Here is a 17918-nt window from a genome sequence, read left to right on the forward strand (position 1 = left end):
CAAACGTACACCTCAGGCGTTGTCGTATAATTCATTTGTCATTTGTAGTCGACCACCGTTAAATTATGATGCTTACAGCGCCGTCTATTGCTACATTTTGTTACTATTCATTTTTCTTCTGCCGTACGTTTTCCCCCCTTCTCCGATAATATTCCGTGACGTCATTCTGATCAGCAGTGTTATTTCTACAGCGATTTGAAAGTTTAATTATAATCATCAGTATGTTTTCAGAAATTTCTTCCTCAAGTTAAGACCTATGTTTGATATTAGTAGACGTCTCTTGGCCAGAAATGCCTTCTTTTCCAGTGCTAGTGTGCTTTGTATGTCCTACTTGCTCCGTCCATCATGGGTAATTTTGCTGCATATGTTACAGAATTCCTTAATTTCATCTGCTTCATGATCACTAATTCTGATGTTAAGTCTCTCGTTGTTCTCACCTCTGCCACCTTTCATTTGTTTAGTCTTTCTTCGATTTACGCTCGGTCTATATTCTGTACTCCGTTCATCAGATCCCGTAGTTCTTCTGCGCTTTCACTGAGGATAGCAATGTCGTCAGCGAATCTTAACATTGATATCCTTTCACCTTGAGCCTTAATCCTACCCTTGAATCTTTCTTTTATATCTATCATTTCTTCTTCGACGTATATATGCTGAACAGCAGATCCGAAAGACTACATGTCTATCTTACATCCCTTTTAATCAGTGCTCTTCATTCTTGGTCTTTCCTCTTTGTTCTTGTACTTATTTATATTACCCGTATTTCCATATAGCTTACCCATAATTTTCCCAGGACTTCGAACATCTTGTACTATTTTACATTGTCGAACGATTTTTCCGGGTTGACAAATTCTATGAACGTCTTGTGATTCTTCTTTAGTTTTGCCTCCGTTATCAACCACAATGTCAGAACAGCCTCTCTGGTGCCTTTGCCTTTCCTATGACTAAGCGATCGTCATCTAACAGATCCTCAGTTATCTTTTCCATTCCTCTGTATATTATTCTTGTCAGCAACTTGGATGCATCACTGTTAAGCTGATTGCGAGATAATTCTCGCACTTATCGGTTCATGCACTCTTGGGAACTAAGAGTGTGTTGTTTTTCCAAAAGTCTGATGATATACCCCCACTCTCATATATTCTACACATCAACATGAATAATCGTTTTGTTGCGGCTTTCCCCAATGATTCTCATATAATGCTATCCATCGCTTCAGCCTTACTTGATTTTATGTCTTCCAGATCTCTTCTAAATTGTGATGCCAATACTGGATCCCATGTTTCTTCCCTAACGAAGTATGTTTCTTCTTCTATCACGTCGTGTGGTATGCCCCCCACACATAGAGCCCCTCAATGTACTCATTCCATCTATCTGCCGGCTTAGTTAGGATAATTTGTGAGGCAGTGTGGCGGACCCAAGATGGCTGCCTCTATGACATCACAATCAAACACAGCAGTCCAAGATAGTAAATACGTAAAATGTGATATAAGTTTGCCCCAAAGAATTTTTCTCCACCTCTGTGATGTGACAGTGGACATTACCAAGCGTAAAATGGCTGAAAATAAAAATTACGACTGAGGTAGCTTATTTAATGTATTTAAACAGTTACATGGCATTTTTATTTAAATATTTGGGAACGTTTTTGGTCCCTCCAGATATGCGAAACTCGACAGCACTGTGCAGGGCATGTCTAGCATACGTGTTGGGTGTCCACTATGATTTATTGTTACTATTGTTATTATTGTTGTTATTATTATTACAGACAGTCTTAGTGAACTGAGATAGATAAGATGGCAGATCTAGTCTACTTGCATGCGTGAGAGACATATTTTTAAATGAAGTACACTGTTGCTACGTAACAATCACACTTTGGAACGGTGAAATTAATTTCTTAAAGAAAGTAAACTCTGCTTCTTATGGATTGCACTGTGAGGGTGTTGGGGTTCACTTTTTAATTAAAATACACCTTTTCAACTTAACGATTGCACTGTGGAACAGAACGGTGATGTATACATCTCTGGAGTGATTGGTATTGCTATAAGAAAGCACTCAACCACATGATAAATCCTAAAACATACACTTTGCTACATTTTGGAACAAAAAATGTGAGGTGTAAGTAGTACATACATCAGTTTCCATAGTCACTCATTAGTTTTCCTTCCATTTAGGAATCGTTATAGACTGGCTATCGAGGTATCCTTTCCCCTCCTCTTCCCCCTCCTTCCCCCCCCCCCCCCCCCCGTCCCTGTCTCTGCTTCTTATGGACTGCACTTCGGAGGTGTTGGGGTTAGCTTTTTAATCAAAATACACCTTTTCAATCTAATGATTACACTGTGGAGGTGTTGGAATTCATTTTTTAAGCATAGTACATTCTTGCTACGTACCCATTACTCTGTTTAGGTGCAGGAATCCTTTTTTCAAACAACTTCACTGATATTCACTGGTTCCATGATTAACAATTACTTCAGACGTTATATTATATGTTGTCACGCTGTACTACCCAGTCTGGTAGGAAGGAAGGGAACAGTTACAATGTTCTTTTTTTTATAAACATTCATGGCCTCCTGCGTGCCACTAGTAACCATCAAGTGGAAATGGCAGTAGCACCATCATCCGCAGTGCTACAGTCACTACAAGCGCTGCTACATGTCTACGGTGCAGGGAAGGAACGCAGGCTGTGCCAGTGAGCGGCCTATCTCAGCACTCCACACCGCCTTGGTGGCAGGTCGTGATCCCCATGATACCCCACACCCGAGCGCCAGGGCTTCAGGTTTTACCTCCATCATCTCACATGACCTGAATCACAAGCATCTCCCAAATGGATCAGAGATACTGAACATTATTACAAAAGATTCCCTCACCCAAATATGTGTGTAAATTTCAACTCTCTGATTTGTTATTGAATCTGGAGTTGAGTTAACGCTTGAGGAGTACGTCTTTTAGGTAATACACTTGTGCATGTGTAGCGTGAGAAACGTGCAGGAACATGTAGTGTTTGTGAGCCATCACGCTGTCAGCCTGGGGGAGCTCTGAGTCAGCTGGCCGAGTACAAGCAGTCGCGCGATACACTGAATATGCCACCATGCCATTCTGTGAGTAACCTTGTCTTGCTACAGTGTGCTTGCACACTAAGAGGCTTGGTGTTATATTTACACTTTATTTAAGCACAGTACGGTGTATTAGCAGTTGCTGCATGGGCTTGGATGTTACAAGTAGTGGTCGAACAACATCCATCTCACCTCGTTTTTTACACACTGACGCAAACAAACTTTTCGGCTGTAATAATGTTATAATTTTAATGTATCCACCAGCCGACAACAGCGGTGAGGTACCAAACGAAATCAGATGCGTAAAACATATTTCTTCCTTTCATTAAGAGTAAGTTCTGTCATCAATTGTGAATTCTATTGAATCTTCTTTCGTATCAATTAATAATAAATATGTACTGCTTAGTATCGAGCCCACAGGTCAACATGAGGAAACGTGTTGCGAGGAAGTACTGCGTGAACTAGTGTCTGTGTCCAGCAGTTATCTCTACATTCAAGACAAATGCATGGAGAAGAAGCTGAAAACATGCAAAAATGGGAAAAATGATAAGTGATAAATTTCTTCTAGTCCTGTTTTACCTTATCTTACAACCTGACGTCCATCTCGTTATGTTTAGAGACAAGAAGGTAGTATCCGACAAGGCTGAGACATGCTCAGGGGATTTGCGACCATTCGTCTGGTATATAGCTCACAGAAAGATGTCTCAGCCACAACCTGTCACTTTCTATGTGAACTTCTATCACAGCGAGCAAATAATGGTTAAAATTAAAAACTAAATTCACAGCCACGCGAGATATCCTATCATATTTTCATAAACACTACGCACATTTTCATGCCTATAGGCAACTGATTAAAAAAAAAAAGGCTAAAGCAACCCCGATACTTCGAGAACGATGTATGACAATTTACGGAACGAAGTCTCATTGCTAAAATTCTTCATTATACAGTTGATATAACACACGTAACAGAAGGGTGATGTATACAATTTTGGAGTAATTGGTATCGCTATAAAAAGCACTCCAGCACATGAGAAATCCTATTACACAAACTTTGCTACAATTAGGAACCAAAAATGTGAGGTGGAAGTAGTACATACATCAGTTTCCACAGTCACTCATTAGTGTTCCTCCCATTAAGGAATCGTTGTAGATTGGCTACAGGAGTATCCTTTCCCCTCCTCTTCCCCCCCCCCCCTTCCCACCCCAGCCCCCCACCGCCCCCTCCCCGTCCAATTCGGAGACTGTTTTCGTGAGGTACAAACGAGTAAGTGGTAAGGACCGGTAGACATAGCTGAACTCCAGGAAAAATCGTTGGATGTAATAAAACGGGGTTGGAATGGTCGATACCAGTACTGGGGCGAACAAGAAGGCCGGCGCAAAGTTGTGAGGCTGGAGGCTAGTAAGGCTCTGCGGGCAACGATGCCAAAGTTTTAGTTGGGAACTGACGTAAAGTGCCTTGACACGAGTCGGCACGTGGATGAGTCCCACCCCGCCACGATCTCGTGGCAGTGCAAGGGATTCATATTGCACCTTGAATAACATCCCCGAGCTGACGAAGGAGCCGAAAGCCATCAACAGTCGTCGGGCCAGGAGATCTGGGACTGGTAGTACTTGAGCCACGTGTGGTATACGGGAAGCATGATACATGATCACGTATTGCGCGCGTTGGATAACGTCGAGAGCTCGTAGCCGGTGATCTGCGAGATTTGCTCTGATTGTTTGTAGCAAGCGTCTACCATTGATAGTCGCTGAGCGGCGCAGATCTGCTGCGAAATCAAGTCCAAGACATCGTACGGTGGCGGCAACACTAAGGGGGGCAACGCATCTCTCCTGCAAGCCCTCACCAATGAGCAGGACCTTGGATTTTGACACGTTGAGGCAGCTCCCCGACGCTTCGCCGTAAGTCGACAACCATGTCAGTGCTGCTCATATTTCATCTTCACTGCGCAGATATAGTACTATGTCGTCTGCGTAGGCTGTACAACTAAAACGGTGGCCGTGCACAGCCATACCTTCCAAACGTTGGCCCATGCCCTGGAGCAGGGGTTCCAAGGCGAAAGCATACAAAATCGTGGAAAAGGGGCAGCCTTCTCGTACAGATCGTGCGATGACCAGGGTCGGTGTACATGATTTTAGAGGTTGCACTACTCAACAGGCGCGTAACCACTGTGACAATACCGCCAGGAAATCCCATATGCTCAAGAACTGTCCTTAAATAGGAGTGGTCAACACGGTCGAAAGCTTGGCTAAAGTCCAGTGAAGCCAAGGCGCCAGGGAGACGTTGATAATGCGCCAGTGCTATCATGTCTCTGTAACGGCAAAGGGCCGTACGGATGTTGTTGTCGTCTCCCAGGGAAGTCTGGTCGCAGGATGTGACGTAACGTGCAACCTTATTGAGTCGCGATGCCAATAGCCGTGTGAATATTTTCATGTCGCTGTTGAGCAAAGTAATTTGTCGATAGTCCTGGACCCTCGATAACCCGTGCGGTTTATGTACGGGGATAATAATGCCATCTAGAAAGGCGCTCGGGACCACTGTCATCGGTGACATCAGCTCTTGTGCGATTGCCGTCCACCTGGAAACCAACAAATAGTGAAAACTTTTATAAAATTCGATGGGTATACCGTCAGGTCCAGGAGATCTGTTATTGGTACCCGCCTTGATAGCATGTACCACTTCATCTGTAGTTACGTCGTCTTGGAGGTCATGTACTGCATCTTCCGGAAGAGTGTTCGTAGTAAGCTGAGCGACTTCTGTGATCAGTGCTGCAGAATGTGGTAAGGCTGCGTATAGCCCGGCAAAGTGAGCATGGAGGCACGACCGATGCTTTGTTGGGTGTCGTGCCGGCGCCCTTCGACATCAGTGAGTACTTGGATCAGAGCTCGTCGTCGTCGTTGTCGTTCCTGAAGGAGGTGGTACATCGACGGACGTTCTTGAGAGATACGATTAGAAACACGAGAACGGACTACGGTGCCTTCCAAATAACGCCGCATGATCAAGGAGATCTGCGCCTTCGTGCGATGGACCATCGACTGCCGGGCTGGAGAGAAAGGCATCGTCGCACAGTCACGTAGTATGGTGTAGTAGAAGTGGAGGGTATTAGTTTGCCACGCCTTAAATTCCTTCCCATAACTCATCAGTGTCTTCCTGAGGGTCGGCTTTGCACAGGAGAGCCACCATGATAAGGTGGAGTCTTAGGCTTCTCGACGATGGCGGCAGCGTGCCCACGCTTCTTCGACCATATGGCGACAGTCTGAGGAGGTCAGGTGAGCGACATTGAGTTTCCACAGACCACGACTATGCCACACTCGCTGTCGGGCGAGAGTGACGTCACAGAGGTACCCATCATGGTCTGAAAAGGCCAAGGGCCAGACTTCCGCATGACGTGTGCCATCAGCAAGGGAGCGGGTAACGTAGATGCGATCTATGCTGCTTGACGAGTGAGAGGTGTAGAATGTATAGCCCAGCTGAATTCCGTGGAGCTTCTTCCAAGTGTCAACAAGTCGTAGACGGTCGATGACCACTGAGAGAGATGCACAAGGTGAATGTCGCGGGAGTTGGTCCGCGGGCTCTTGTGTCGAGTTAAAATCCCCACCGAGTACCAAATCGTCCTGCGGACCTGTGAAAAGGGGTATGACGCTTTCGGCAAAGAAAAGTTTGTCGGTCATGACGGCGGCCAGTTCCGGACGGAGCGTAGACATTAATAATACGCACGTCGAACAGTGTGAGGGCCATACCTCGCGCAGTGGGGAGGTAGATGACGTCCTCTGCAGGGAGTCCGTCGCGTAGCAGAATGGCGACGCCGCTACCGGTGTCGGATGCGGAGGAAACATGGGCGTTGTATCCGTTGGGAACTAGGAAGTCAGCCACAAACACCTCTTGTAAGAGTGCGATATCAACACCCGCAGAGTAAATAGTGTCTCGGAACGTGGCCAGTTTGTGGGGGGCACGAATGGTGGCAAGATTCATCGTGGCGATACGATATTGCTGTGTACGGCCATCTTCAGTAATTGCCGAACGTGCGGTAGAAGTAGCCGGCAGGTGGAGACCCGCCGGTGGTGCCGTAGTGGTGATAATTACTGGCGGGGCGCTAGCCCCAGTGTCGCCGTGGTGGACTCCTGTGCAGACACGCTGGCAGTCTGTTCCACTTCATCTTCAACGTCATCGGCCCAGGAAGCTGACGACGTGGACATGTGACGGTCACGTACTTCTGGAACGGGTGTTGTGGATTCCGCATCATGAGTGGCAGGGGGACCGCCGTCATCATTCGTTGACAACGGCGAGGACACGTCCTTGGCTGGGAGAGGAGGCGTCACAGGAGGAGCGCCTGTTGCTGCCACATCGCGTGACTGGACGCAATGTGGGAGATCACCGTCAGACATCAGGTCGACATCTCGCGGGACCGTCTGAGAAAGGGCGTCATCGGAAGGCGTTCGTCGTCGTTTCCTGTGTTTGCGAGGCGACCGCTGTTTTCTGATGTGGCCTTCTGAATCAGAATGTGGTCGCCCGTCATCTGAGGCCGAACCTGTCTGGACAAAGGCAGACGTCGGCACGACACCGAGGTCGACGTCCATGGTTCCAACAGGAACATCGGTTTCTGTCTGCAAACCAGACGGTCCTGAAGCGAGCACTGGTGGCGACGCCGTGCTTGTGTCGTCGGCGCGTTGTGCTGCGGCGGGTGGCGTTGACGATGCTGCTGGCGCAATCGGGAGTGGCACGACGGGGTCCTGTGCAACCTTGGCGTAGGTGATGGGTAAGGACGTGACCGTCGAAGCCTGAGTCTCTTGACGTAACGGCGTCTGTATTAAACGGCGGTGGAAGCATTCGGAACGTACATGTCCCTCCTAGCCACATCCTGCGCACGTTCGTGGCTGTCCATCGTATATGACGATGGCTATCACACCGCCAACAGCAGGTAAGATGGGAGATGTTTTGTCAGCTCAATTTTTATTTGCCGGACGCCACTTAGTACGGGGTAGGTGGTAAATGTTTGTCACTTCTCCGCGACGTGACCCAAGACTGTGCCATATGGTTGGAAAGCGCCAATGACCACATCCTGGGGCACCTCGAACAGGAGCTCAAACACCCGAAATGTCCGGAGACCGAATCCAGCGTGGGCGACTGTCACAGCACCCATATGTCCATCAGAGTGTTTAAATTTTAGTCCGGTGGCATGACGGTGAATTATGTCAGTGCAAATTTCCTCCGTCGACATCGTGATGTAGACAAAACTTCCAGTGATGGAAAAGTGTATGCCGATTATGTCCTGGGGTTTCAGACGTAGATCCTCTCGGATGAACTGTTCGACTTCGAAAGCTCGGGGTCGTGGATGTTCGGCCTGAAACGTTACTTTGATCGTTGCACGGCGGTACGAGTGCGCCATGGAGTACGTTAGTACTGGACTCCGTAGACACAAACACCGCGACGCGGATGTAAACACCACCGAGAGCGGTGCGTCGGACGGCGCGCGGAGCAGCTCCGCACGCTAACACGGCTGTGAGCCGACTGTCCATCTGAACCACAGAGGACGCAGCTGAATAGCAGTGGCCGAGCGGTTAAAGGCGCTACAGTCTGGAACCGCACGATCGCTACGGTCGCAGGTTCGAATCCTGCCTCGGGCATGGATGTGTGTGATGTCCTTAGGTTAGTTAGGTTTCAAATGGTTCAAATGGCTCTGAGCACTATGGGACTCAACTGCTGAGGTCATTAGTCCCCTAGAACTTAGAACTAGTTAAACCTAACTAACCTAAGGACATCACAAACATCCATGCCCGAGGCAGGATTCGAACCTGCGACCGTAGCGGTCCTGCGGTTCCAGACTGCAGCGCCTTTAGTTAGGTTTAAGTAGTTCTAAGTTCTAGGGGACTTATGACCACAGCAGTTGAGTCCCGTAGTGCTCAGAGCCATTTTGAACAGCTGAATAGCGCGACTGTAAGGACTTTTCCCTTGCACGCTTCCAGTGAGCCCCACATTCCCATCTGTCCACAATCTACATACATAATGTTCCTAATAGATATTTGCCCATCCACCTATTACTCGCGCCAACTAAGGTGACAATTCACGTAAGAGTTCGGGCAACCTGTTCTTTCAAGAACAGTTACGATTTTCATATATAGTTAAATGGCTACCCGGCCATTGACCTTCGTCTGTGTGAATGCGCACAGGTTGCCTGAACTCTTACGTGAATCATAACCTTAGTTGGTGCGAGTAATCAGTGGATGGGCAATTATCTATTAGAACAGTACGTATATAGAATGTGGACAGCTGGGAATGTGGGTCTCACGGGAAGCGTGCAACGGGTAAGTCCCTGCAGTCGCGCTGTTCACCTGTGTCCTCGGTGGCTTGAAGACGTGCCTGGAACATGCCTGACTGCCTTGGGATACAGTGTGCGTCTACCCACAAGCTGGCGGGACGCGGATGCCATTTTGTCTGTTCTGCCAGGATGGCGTTTTCTTTAAATTCTATAAATCGCTTTTCATTTTGTTTGTTATTGATGGTAATTACACATAAATGTTTTTCTCCTGGAGGGCGTTCTATGTGATCTCAAAAAATATTTTTAAAAAAATTAGTATGATAAAACAGTGGTAATCGTCGTGCATTCTAAACTTATAGTCACGTGTATCTCCTTCTTTTCCACATTTCGGCCCTTGTCCAAAGTTATGAGGAAAAAAAAGACAGATGGATAGAGCGTCTGGCGTGTAAGCAGCAGATCCCGCGTTAGAGTCCCGGTCGGGGCACACATTTTCAGCTCTCGCCATCGAGGTATATCAACAACACCTATCGGCAGCTGATGGTTTCAATTAATTATCATTTATCAGCATATAACACTGGCAATGGCTATTTTGTGCTTTCACTAACCTGTGATCTTCAATGTATTCCCGAAATTTCATTACTCTACATTAATTACTTTTTGGTGTTCTGATTTTTTCCGTCATTGTATAACATGATAATGTATGGGACAATTTGCGAAATGTCTGGAATGTGAAGACCAGATAATGCTGACACATAAATGTAACCTGCCTTGAATGTACTGGAATCTATTCCTAGTACCCACTAAGCTGAAATTGGCATCTGGACGTAGATCCAGCCAGAAATACAATGCTCTGATCATGTGCACACATGCATGTAAACTTTTCGGCAGGGTCGGATGTAGTTTATAGGGGAAGATGAGGCTAAAGCGGTCATAGTGGGAAAATATCAGTGATTCCATCGCTTTATGACGATTTTGAATTAAATACACAAACAGTCAAAAAATGGAGACTAGGTATCAAACAGCCTAACGCTGACCACAGGGTATAATCCCCCCCCCCCCCCCCCCCCCCAACAGATTGCTGCACAGAAACATACGCACTGTCGCCCGCGATCCGCGATGCTTTAACTAACGCACAAAAATGGAAATGGGAATCTCGTTTTTAGATGGAGGTCCTGTTAGAGCAGTGGTGACAGGGTGTGAGATTTTGCAAGAATCAAAGACAATAATGCTGTATTTCAGATAACTGAAGTCAACACACTTGCACACAATGTACTAACTCTGTGGCCATCACCATCTCAAGATCGTAGCTACTGTATGACATCGTCAGGCGCAGAGCGCTGTGATTTAGCTTTGTTGCCAGAAACAGACTCCTGTAGTGATGCAGGTCAGTGGCAGTTGTATTTTTAGTGTTCCCATGCGATATTTTGTGTTCGCGTGTGGTTTCAGTCCTACGTAGAAAGATGCGTTCGCTTGTGTCTTGTAGTGAACGGAATGCAAGAGAAAGGGCCTCAGCCATTTGGTTTACAAAAAGGGCGATAAGACATTCGAAAGGAGTCTATGGTTGTCGTATTGTACGTACTGAAGTTATTTCTTCTGATCTGCCCAACAGTTAAGAAATAAGGAATATTACATATTTTGCGCAGGTTCATAGACAGACAACAAAACACTATGGTATTTCTGAATCGACTGTGTTCAGTGTTAACAATGCAGTAACATAGGCGAATCTCCAGATGTGAGCATGTGTGATGACTCTTCAAAAAAAGGATATAAACGAAAACATAAATATTCAGAATTGATGATTTTAACAAAGAAGTTAGTGCACAGAACTGTCGTAGATTACTGCGATGGAGGAAAGTATCGGACGGCTAGTGAAATGCGGGGTGATCTCCGGGAAAAATTTCTTATTGTGGCGTAGAGTCCTCGTTCATAGTCTTCTCCTCTCACTTGATTTTCGTTTCAGAAAGCGTAGTAATGGACTACACTGCTGCAGCAAGAGCGACGTTTTTGTGTACAATGCACTTACTGCGTGCTGAGGACAATAGTCTCGTAGCATACTTTGAGAAAAGGAGGAGGAGGAGATTAGTGTTTAACGTCCCGTCGACAACGAGGTCATTAGAGACGGAGCGCAAGCTCGGGTAAAGGAAGGATGAGGAAGGAAATCGGCCGTGCCCTTTCAAAGGAACCATCCCGGCATTTGCCTGAAGTGATTTAGGGAAATCACGGAAAACCTAAATCAGGATGGCCGGAGACGGGATTGAACCGTCGTCCTCCCGAATGCGAGTCCAGTGTGCTAACCACTCTTTGAGAAAACTTGGGCTCACAAAAGCATACGAACAAATATATTTCCATCGACTTGAACGGACATAGTGGCCTGAAAGTACCTATAGTTACTTTTGTGTTGCGTATGTCAGCGTTTTGGGTGATTCGTGCAGTGATGAAGTGTCAGTAACAGCTGCAAATAAAAAGATTTCGGGAAGTAATGATTATTTTCGGGTCTATTAAGGAGAACTGACGGAGCAAAACCTCTGGCGGTGGCATACTCTCGCAAATAAACTGCGTTTATAGTTGACTCGATACAATTAGTGACAAAATCTTTCGTTACACAGGCGAATGTTTCACATCCCTTAACGGTATTTTACTTTTCGTCCCGGATTACTTTCATGTTTCCACAATAAAAAGTGTATCATATGCATCTATAATCTTTGAGAATGTTCATTTTTGATTTGTTTTTTTAGTCCCAATGTGTTAGTGTTTCTATCTTTCCCACCGGTTGAAGTAAAAAAAAAAATCTTGAGAAGTTCTTGCAATGTTAGGCAAGAATTTTATTTTGAAATTACTCCACAATATTATAGACTAAAATCAAAGATGTCTAAATTTTTTCGTGATTTCGCAGTGACATTTGAAATTGTCATCAGCTGAAATGTTGTCAGAAGATGAGGTGAGCTTGGTCTGACTAGCTTCTAGACGCCCACTTTAACAGAGTACTGTCCTCCATCCCCAATACAGTCCAAGCATTTGAGTATATATAATGGCTGGCTTTGACATATTTTGTATGAATCGTTAAGCGCAAAGCTGTATTCAGTACAGCTAAAGTGAAGCTAGTCATCTACAATGGGCTAAATAACATTGTAACACAGTCATCTCCACCACAATCGAAGTGTTTGAGTGTGAATAAGGACCAGCTTTGACAGTTACCAACGTGCTGACAGAAGTTTTTCTGGGTAGACAAGTGGAAGAACAAGTGCTCCTGTAAACACATTGTAGACACTCGGGTTTGTTTGGGGACCCTCATCAAAGTTGGATACTAAAGAAACTTGTCGACACCTGACATGGGAATGAAATAGAATACAAAGATTCTTGTACAAAATGTTATAGGGCGCCTTAAGAATGTAGCGAGTCCAAGACAGAAACGCTCGGACTGAAAAGGGGTGACAAAAGGATGCAGTCCTACTTACTTTACCACTGAGCCTGTTACTCCGTTGAGGCAAAAGAGACTGGAGTGCATAGTAATACTTTTCTACATGACTTAAGATGGAGTCAGTGCTATGGAATTCTATGTAGTCTGCAGCTAATTTTGTCACTTTAGCAAGCAAACGACCATTAAATGTGCTAATCCATAGGTTTTAAACCATGAAAACTGTGGGCTGGAAGCAGTGAAATTTGTGCCAAGATTGACGTGTTTGTGTCAAAATCAGTCATATTTTACATCTAAATCTCTTAATTTTGGATCTAAGTCTTTGAATTTTGATTCGGACTATTTCAGTTTCGGTCCAGATCGGCGAATTTTGAGTTGAAATCGGTGAATTTAGTGCCACAGTTAGTGAATTTGCGTCAAAATCATCGATGTTTATATACGTTTAAGACAGTCCTCCACAGATCTCAACAGAATGGGGTCCGTTAACAAATTGTTGTAGCCTTCGTAGACTCTTCACGCACAGAAGTCGTGGTTTGATGTTAACTGAAGAAGTGCCTACCAACTCTTATGTTATATCCCGACTAAAATGGTAGTAGTAATCTACACGGGACTGATACAATATTTCACGCAGTTGATCCATCAAAACAACTATTTTAAAGTCAGCTACTTCAGATGTATATGGCACATTCACAGGAGTTTTACTCACGTACGAGCCGATTTTCTTTTACCACTATTCCTATTGCTGCCGCATTGTCTTTCACATGTAGGAGAACTGTGCAATTTGTGCTACCAATGCCAATAGCTAGATTGTCCAGAAACCAGAGAATTGATCAGGTGGGATCATCTTCCTCTCAAGACGTTGATGGATATTAAACGCTTTTAGAGTGGGACAAGATGACACTTTGAACAGTCAAGCAGCTCAATTTTCACGCTGAGATAGTCGATCGGAAACTGCAAGAGCTCGCTGCAAGAATATGGTCACTCACAACTACAGTATGTACTAGTGAACCACACTGTTCATCACTTTTACTTTCTCATATGTTGACTGCGTATTTTACTGATCAACTGCAGCTATCAAAGCTTCCTGTATACTGTTATTACTAAGATGTGCGTTTAATGTGTGTGAAATCTTATGGGACTTAACTGCTAAGGTTATCAGTCCCTAAACTTACACACTACGTATCCTAAATTATCCTAAGGACAAACACACACACCCATACCCGAGGGAGGACTCGTACCTCCACCGGGACCAGCCGCACAGTCCAAGACTGCAGCGCTCTAGACCGCTCGGCTAATCCCGCGCGGTATTACTATGATGTATTTGTAACAAATTTCAAGGAACTGGCTTATTCAGTTGTAAACTCATAGCCAAATTGTACTATTTTGTGTGTGTGTGTGTGTGTGTGTGTGTGTGTGTGTGTGTGTGTGTGTGATCAACATGGCTATGCCAAGACCCTATGCTGAACCTACCCTGAGTGGTTCCGCCTGTGAACACTATCCCTAATCTAATGTGGACTGATCCACTTATGAACACTATCCTGTACCTAACACGGGTGGATCCATTCCCGGACACTATCTCAGAGGTCCGCAGCTCGTGGTCGTGCGGCAGCGTTCTCGCTTCCCACGCCCGGGTTCCCGGGTTCGATTCCCGGCGGGGTCAGAGATTTTCTCTGCCTCGTGATGACTGGGTGTTGTGTGCTGTCCTTAGGTTAGTTAGGTTTAAGTAGTTCTAAGTTCTAGGGGACTGATGACCATAGTTGTTAAGTCCCATAGTGCTCAGAGCCATTTGAACCATTTGAACTATCTCAGAGCCAACGCAGGCTGATTCACCTCCTGACCCTACCCTGGACTTAAAGTGGGTGCTCAACCTCAGGGTTCCACCTCAGATTCATAGTCTGAAGACCTACCTCCAGACACTAGCCGAGACGTAGCGCAGGTTCAAATGGCTCTGAGCACTATGCGACTTAACTTCTGAGGTCATCAGTCGCCTAGATCTTAGAACTAATTACACCTAACTAACTTAAGGACATGACACACATCCATGCCCGAGGCAGGATTCGAACCTGCGACCGTAGCGGTCGCTCGGCTCCAGACTGTAGCGCCTAGAACCGCACGGCCACGCAGCGCAGGTGGATCTGCTGCAAGACCCTCCCCTAGACCCCCACATGTACACACACAACACACACACACACACACACACACACACACACACACACACACACACTGGCACAGCAGTTCAATTGGACTAAGAGTTTACAATTGAATAAGTCAGTTTCACGAACATTATTTCCATCTGTTACACACATCACAGTAATTACAGTATATAAGGAGTTTGATACCGTTGTTGATTAGTAATCTGCGTTATAAACGAGTGATAAACTAAAAATAACTGCTTGTATTGTTCACCTGTACATACTTTAATGATACCGGCGGGGGTTTGAGTCCTCCCTCGGGCATGGGTGTGTGTGTTTGTCCTTAGGATAATTTAGGTTAAGTAGTGTGTAAGCTAAGAGACTGATGACCTTAGCAGTTATGTCCCATAAGATTTCACACACATTTGAACATTTTTGAACACAATTTAATTTCTGAGCGACCACATTCCTGCAGTGAAGACACGCAGTTTTCGGTCGACAACATCAAGGTGCAAGTTACACTCTGTGGTAATTCAAAGTGTCAACATGACCCGCTCTAAAGAGCTTAAAATCCACCATCTTCTCGAGAGGAAGAAGAACCCAGGTGATTAACACTTTGTTTTATGTTTATTACTGGGCAACTGTTAGTGACATTCGTAACATAAATCACCCTATTCTCCTACACATGAATGAAATTGTGGAAGCAATACAAATAAAGGTAAAGAATCGGTTGGCAACTCCATAAAAATCCTGTGTTCTTAAATGTTAGGTAAACAGACCATGCAACTGTTCAAACCACGTCAAAACGCTATCTCACTTCCGTTTTTTTAAGTTCCCACCATTTTACACTTGCTTATTTTCGCTTTAACATCAGAGGTGGTGGTGGGGTGGGGGGGGGGGGGGGGCGATATTTAGGATGGAATTATACGTTACTTTATGCATCTGCCATTTCTATCACCATGTTTAAGTTGGATGTCACAGAGGCAGCTACATTGAATCAACCGTATTGGGTCATTAATTATCCTAATGAAGTCAGCACTAAGGATAAAGGCAATAACTGTCACGGATAGAGACGAGGGTAGTAAATCAAGGCTGTTATCCATCCCCCAACCAATAGGGCAGCAGTGCACTATGTTCTACATCCTAATTGCGTGATAAATTAAATTATGGTGGTAAGACAGACGATCTAGAGGAGTGGGGGAGGCGTAGGGAGAGAGTAGCAAAGTCATTTATGAGGGTAAGATAAAGATAACACATGGTGCTAGAACTGGCAAAACTGCCATACTGATATTTGAGAAATATCCTACTGTTGCGTTATTGTTTAACTGCTTCCATTTCTGTCACTATAGCACAGAAACAATGCATTACTGTAATTTGACATTAAACTAGGTCGAACTGTAGTATCTGCCCCTGTACAGTGAACATCCATAGCTTACTTTGACCTAGACAGAACCACACCGACGTTCCATCTCAGGATACCATCTGTCTCCTGTGGCATTTCAAGCAGTGTCATGTTCTGTATGACCTCAGATTTCTTGTGCTTGTCAACAAGATCGTCTTGCTCTGTCCATTGGTCTAGGTTACAGGCGGTATTTAAAAACATTCGAGAGGCCAGACTAATTCTGTGGTGCTCACCTTTTGTACAGGCACGTGGAAAAAGAGAACAGTTGATGAACACTCACATGCAAATTAAACAACTTTTTATTTAGTACTTAATGACATTTATCTTTACAGCTCCCCAGTGCTGTGACTGATGGGAGCACACGTAGAATTATGTATTCAGATATAACTCTCGATTTTGAAAGTAAACACAGAAGGAGCCTAAGAATCTGAGCTGTATGATACGACAAGTCTGTAGATTTCACACTATAAATGTTCTAAGTGCAGTTATTACAACACTCGTCCGCGGCGGGATACAGTTTAACTCTCGGTACACCGAAGTCTAACATAAGTTTGGGAGAGCGATGAAACGGTAACTCTGTCCACTGGAAGCAGAAGTATAAGTCGAACTGAACTCCAGAAGGAACGGCCACGCTTTTCCCTTGCGGCCGTAGTTCGTAACTGCTACGCCGTGGTGGCGCCTCGCAACTCCCGGGAGGCGTGGCTCCAGCCTCGTACGGATTGGCGCCTCCGGTGACGTCGACTGCTGGTGTGAAGTTATCGATGATCGACGACACCGCAGATTCAATTACTGCTTACTGGACTCTATAGTGCATAATGATGCGGGCCTAAAAAGTTGTTCTACGTGATCTTGCTTACGAGACTGTAGGACATAGCGTCCGATTTGATGTCAAGTGTGTAAATTGCTCCAAATGAGTACTGAACTTGTACAGATTCCGCAGCAATATGGAAGCCATATTATGCTGCGATTTTCTTCGATTTTTCTCCTCTCTGTCCTCCGGGTAGGGTAGGGGTAGGCAAATTTTTGGGTCCTTCAGACAGATGATAATCTCCGTATCTTCGGAAAGTGCCTTCAACTAATCCCATGGATATAGCTAGTCTAAGACGTCCGTATATTTATGGACAATTTCCCCTACGATTTCTAACGCCGCGTTTTTATTTCGGTGAGCACTGTGACGTCTTCATTAATGAAACACACTTTTGTCTGCCTGTTGAGAGGAGATATGGACTGTTGACAACTGTTAGTTGCGGATGTATAACAGAAAGGGATTGCGCCTTCGCCCGAGGCCAGTATGCATGTACGTGTAATAATACTTGCATCGATTGTCTAGCTCCGTATCACGGCAGTAGCTTTAAAAGACATGTAGCTGAGGTACTATGTGTACGTATTTAACCTCGCTATGTGATACAGTATTCAGTTTCATATCATAGATATTTCTTTCTTCCACGTATACAAGGCAATCTCCATTCCAGACAGTGATACTTAGGTCACAGTTAAAACAGCACCGAGAAGCTAAGTAAGTTTCTTCTTCCTTACTAATGCTTCGCTCAGCCGCAAATTTCATACGAAGTCTGACCCTTACATGACAGTATGGTGTGTCCGGACTGCTGCCACCTGAAACGCCGCAAAAAATCAAGGATTTTACCTTGTATCATAGAGTGGTCAAAGTAA

This window comes from Schistocerca americana, chromosome X, assembly GCF_021461395.2.
Source record: "Schistocerca americana isolate TAMUIC-IGC-003095 chromosome X, iqSchAmer2.1, whole genome shotgun sequence".
NCBI lineage: Eukaryota > Metazoa > Arthropoda > Insecta > Orthoptera > Acrididae > Schistocerca > Schistocerca americana.